Source organism: Lygodium microphyllum, chromosome 18 (assembly GCF_053477565.2).
Source record: "Lygodium microphyllum isolate KBCC chromosome 18, Lygodium_microphyllum_v1.1.10, whole genome shotgun sequence".
Taxonomy (NCBI): Eukaryota; Viridiplantae; Streptophyta; class Polypodiopsida; order Schizaeales; family Lygodiaceae; genus Lygodium; species Lygodium microphyllum.
The window spans coordinates 5904238-5909997 of NC_141152.1; positions in this window are offsets into that span (position 1 = coordinate 5904238).

Consider the following 5760-nt stretch of genomic DNA (forward strand, 5'->3'; position numbering starts at 1 on the left):
CACACATATATACTAGCGTTCCTAGTTTTGAGGCACCGAAAGTGTGAGTGAAGTAGCTATGCTGTCTCAAGGCAACTTCACTTAACAATTCATTTCTCATTTTTCTCTTTTTTTTTTCTCTCTCTCCCTCTTCCAAATTCATTATGTCTAATTCTCTCCCCTCTCTCTCTTTCTCTATCTTCTACTTTAGTTTATTTTTTCTCCTCTCCTAGTTCTCTCTCTCTCTCTCTCTCTCTTTTTTCTCCCCGCTTTTCTTCTCTCTCTCTCTTTTTTTTCTTCCCACTTTTCTTCTCTTTCTCTTTTTATTCTCTCCCCTCTCTCTTCTCTTTTTTTCTCTCTCCTTTTTTTCTTTTTTTTCTCTTTAAATTTTTTTCTTTTCTCTTTTTTTAAAGTTTATATTTCTTCTCTTTATAATTCTCTCTGTGTTCAAATTCTCTCTTTTTATTATTATTTTCTTTCTCTCATTTTCTTCTCTATGTCTCTCTCCCCCCTCTCTCCTCTCTTTTCCTTTTTTCTTTTTCTCTTTCCCTCTCTCTTAAATTTTATATTTCCTCTCTCTATAATTCTCTTTCTCTTTGTTTTCCCTCTCTCTTTCCCTCTTCTCTTCTTTCTGTTTTGCTCTTTGTATATTTCTCTCTCTCTCTCTATTTTAATTAAAAAGAAAGTTTCTCTTTTTTTTCTCTTTAATTTTTTTCTTTTTCTCTTTCTTTTAAATTTTATCTTTCCTCTCTCTATAATTCTCTCTCTATGTTCAAATTCTCTCTTTTTCTTATTATTTTTTCTCTCTCATTTTATTATCTCTATCTCTCTCCTCCCTCTCTCCTCTCTTTTCCTTTTTTCTTTTCCTCTCTTTCTCTCTCTTAAATTTTATGTTTCATCTCTTTATAATTTTCTTTCTTTCTTTTAAATTTTATCTTAACTCTCTCACTGTGTTCAAATTCTCTCTTCTTCTCTCTCTCTCTCTACTTTTCTTTTTTCTTTTCCTATATCTCTCTCTCTCTTAAATTTTATATTTCCTCTCTCTATAATTCTCTTTCTCTCTGTTCCCCCTCTCTCTCCCTCCCTCCCTCTTCTTTTCTTTCTTTTTTGCTCTTTGTATATATATATATATATATATATATATATATATATATATATATATATATATATGATTAAACTTTTAAATGTAAACCTTTTGTTTAATTAAAATAAGGAGAGAGGGAGAGAGAAACTTAGGCCTTACACATGAGAGGGGGGGGGGGGAGGAGGAGGAATTTAATTAAAGAGGGGAGGGGAAAAAGAAAGAGAGAGATTATAAGTGAGAGAGAGGGGAGGGGGGTTTTAATTTAAAAAAGGAAGGGGGGGGGGGGGGGGGGGGGGGGGGGCGCGGGAGGCGTTAATGAAAAAAGGGAGGGGGAAGAGAAAATGAGATATTTCACGTGAGAAAGAGGGGAAGGGAAGGGGAGGGAGGTTTGGAAAAGGGGGTAGGTTTGGGAAGTCCTCTGGAGGTTCGGGGCTTTCCAAACATATAGTTAAAATAATATAGTAGTAAGATATATATTTTAATACATATATAGGCAATAAAACTTATTTTAAAAAATGCTTGAATGTGTAACCGTATAACTGATCCCATGTTGACACACAGCTGTCGCCAGCTACACCAGTCCTCCTCGAGTAAGAGCCAGGTCACTCTTTCCCGGAGGGGTCTTAAAGACCCTTAACAGTTCGAATTATCTATGGCCATAATTGCACTTGGCTCCTATTTTTTGAAAAAACAAACCCAACTCACACTTTTTAATAAAGTAAACCTAGTCGAAAAAGTAAATCCAACTCACCGAAAAGTGATTACCGAAAAATTATTGTTGGAAACTCACCTTTCCAAAGACAATTATTACATAATACTTTAAAACTTGCCAATTTCATCATGTGTAGAATGGATAGTGTAATGGTTGAAGGTCTGCCTCATGTAAGAGAGGTTATATTCCAAATTTTTTATATCATTCAACTTCTCTATTTGCTAATTTTTTGTTTCTCCTTAGAATTTTTGTTACTCCCTAGAAGTTTTTACCTTAGGATTTCTCTATAGAATTTAAATCTCTCCTTGGAGTTATTTTCTTAATCTTTAAACTTCTCTTATTTTTCCCTAGAAGTTATTTCCTTAAATTTTTTTCTTATAATTTTTATCTCTCCCTAGAAGTTATTTCCCTAAGTTTGGCTTCAAAAGCTTGGAAGGGGGATTCAAGACAAAAATGTAAACTTGTAAAAGGTCAAGTTTAAATATTAAAAATTCTAATGAGAAATTTAAAAAACTAAAAAAAGAGAAAATTTCAAGGTTTGAAGGGTTTGAACCTATAACCTCTCAAAAACAATATAAACCTTCAACCATTACACTATCCCTTGTACACACATTGGAATTTACGAGTTTTAAAGTATTATGTTTTAATTACCTTTTGACAAGTCAATTTTTCGCAACAATTTTTTATTATCACTTTTCGGTGGGCTGGTTTTACTTTATCCAAAAGCTCGAGTTGGGTTTACTTTTTCAAAAAGTAGTGGTCACAATCATGCCTGTGTATCAGGTGTAATTATGATTGTAGATCCCAACTCTTTGGGGTCTTTAAGAGCCCGTGGGAGATAGTATGGAGGGGTTACACCTAATTCTAATGGGGGAAGATAAAAGCCTTGCCACACGCAAGTACGTGAACTTGCAAGGAGCTGAGAGGAGATCCATTTCAAGCTTGGAATCCCTATGATGCCAATCATTAACAAACACCTCAACACTACTTGTGCCAGTCAATCAAGCATTCACTATTTTTGAAGCTACTTCATACATTGTGGCAAGTTCCATTTTTGCATGAGTCAAGTCAAGTTAATAGGCCACACCAACTGTTTCATGATTCATATAGACTCACACTAATCAATTGACCTACACGTGGTCTAGCTCTAACAACCCTTCCCCACAAAAACAAAGTTCCTTGCAAAAATAGAGGAGAGGGGAGTGAGGTTTTGATACCCCTCCACACCCCTTCGAAACCCTTGGAAACAGGCGTGGGTTAATGTAATGCAATGGGGTTTCCAATCTAAAATGTCTCCCTTGGTTGGTGAGATGTTAGTGTAGTCATCCACCAATTGTGAGGAATCCAACCCCTTTTTGTAGCTAGCATTATGAATAATTCTTCATTAACCTACTATGGTGTGGCCGTCGGGAATTGGAGCACCATGTTACAATTTTGTTAGCCTTGTAACAACAACTAGTATGACCCAACTCTAACTCATTATTGAGCATGTGTGCATGTGTACAAACAAGTGGCACAAATGGCTAGCACAGAGAGAAGAAATATCTTCCATGTGATTGTTGTGTTTTGAGGTAACCATTCCAATTTGAATATTTGTCACTTGTGCCATTGGAGACAACACTTGTGACAGCAGATGCCAAGGGATGAACTACCAAAAAGATGGTGAAGCAGTTGTACAGTTGCTTGCCAATGAGGCAATTGAGTCAAAGTGGAGAATTGACTCCTGTTGTTTACAAAGAGAATATTTGGGTCTAGTGTTGGCAAGGTAGAGAGAGAGCCAATTAAGTGGTGGTACCTTGGTGCATCAATTAACAAGAAAAATATGTGTGGCATTGGAGACAATCCTTGTGACAGGAAATACCAAGGGATAACAAATACAAAAATAGCATAGCACTTATGCAGTTGCTTGCTAATGAGATGGATGATTTGAAGTGGAGAATTGGCTTATGTTGCTCATGAAGAAATTAACAAAGGCAATAAAAGAAAATGCTTGAATGAGTGTAATGGTCCCCATGTTCACACATAACTATCGCCAACTACGCTATTTCTCCTCCTCAATTAAGAGCCAAGTTGCACCTAGCTCTAGTGGGGGTTCAGTGGAAGAAGATAACACCCCTCCTCCCACAAAAACAAAGTCGTGAGGAAAAGGGGAGTGGGGTTTCAATAGCCCTCCACACCTATTACAAACCCTTGGAAAAAAGTGACATTTAACATAGCATGAGTGGGTTTTCCAATCTAAAATGACTCTCGTTGGTTAGTGAGATGTTGGAGAAATTGTCCACAAATCATGAGGAGTCCAACACTTTTTTAAGCCATTAATATGAATAATTATTGATTAAGCTACTATGGTCCAACTGTCACAGGCAATTATAGCACTATGTTACAATTTTGTTAGCCTTGTAACACCTAGTGTGACCTAGCTCTAACTCATTCTTGAGCATGTGTGTGCATACATGTGATACGATGGATGACATTCAAATCAAGTAAAGCTGGATATTATTAGGGCATTGAGTATTCTTGTTGGCAATGCAAACAAGTGGTCATAGAGACATTGTGCTAATATCATAATTTCTTGCTAAATTCTATATCTCACTTTGGTCTCGTTCATTTGCTATGAAGTTGTATTTGTTTTTTGGTGAAAGCATTGCTCCATTTTACATTTTAATCATATTAAATTTTATACATGGAACTCGTGTTCAAGTGATTGAACACTAGTGCTTTTGCATGAATGCTAGTCTTCACGCAAGTGATAACCTAGTGGTTGAAACTTTGGCTCATGGTCATGAGTTTGTGGGCTTGTAATCATGAAGTTGTGGGTTCAAGTCCTACTAGATGAATAACTTTGTCCACCTATGTTCACATGGTGTGTTCATGAAAGCATAAGCTATGGCTCACTCAAACACTCAGTTTGGTCCTCTTCCTTGGTATAATCATGACCCAATGTGATCAAAACTCCCTTGTTTATGGGGAGCAGTCCCTTAGGGGGCGTTTGGTGTGTGCATCTTACTGCATGGAAATTAAAGCACTTAACATTTTTTATCATACAAAATGTGACAAGTGGTACTGTAGATAAACCACATACTATTGTTACAAATGAAGTGTGTGGGGAGCCTCCAAACGCCCATGAATTGAGGCAAAAATTTTGTAAGGTGTTGAGGTGAAGCTTTTGTGAGGTCATGGTGCCAACATTCCAACATTCTAATGTTGTTTCTACTTCTATTACTATTTGGTAACTTGTCTAATACAAGTGATTCTACTCTATAGTGATTCTACTTCAAAGTCACAAGTTGTTTGAGTGCTACTTTTCCCACTGTAACATGTCTAAGGATGCATTTTGAGGCTTGTTTATATTACTTAAGGTTTCTTAGGTTCTTGCTAAGACTACTTTCATCCTACTATGAAACTTGAGAATTAAGTGTGTGAGAATGAGGCCACAATGATTAGTTAAGTCCATGTGCACAAGTTGGAAGCATGCAATGTAAAGAAAAAAATCATACTAAGCTAGTGTCACTTGAATTGATCATTGAGTTTTAGTTGCTTATCACTTCTAAATAATACATATTGTGTGGCCCAAATCCTAGAAAGTGCTCCCATGTGGAAAAGCTTATGATTTGAGGCTTTCTATCTACATGAAAGCATGTGTAGAAGTTAACAAATACGTTGATTCATTTTTGCATATGTGAGAGGTGTATACTTGAAAACCACCTACACATAAGTCATTAAATCATGTAAAAGAAACAAGAGCTCGTATTTTGTTCTTTCTAGTCTGTAAATTGTACAAATGCATTGTTTTCAAGTTTTTATTTAAAGACCATACTAACAAGTTTTGCTTTTGAAATCTCTATCTTACAAGTATGAGGAAATGTTACCCTTATGTGTGAATGCTAGTTGTTCCAAGTATATTGGTTTTTAGTCTATATAGCTTACTTGAAGAGGATTGCTGCATAAATAATTTACATGTTCTATAAGAATATAGTTGGTGGTA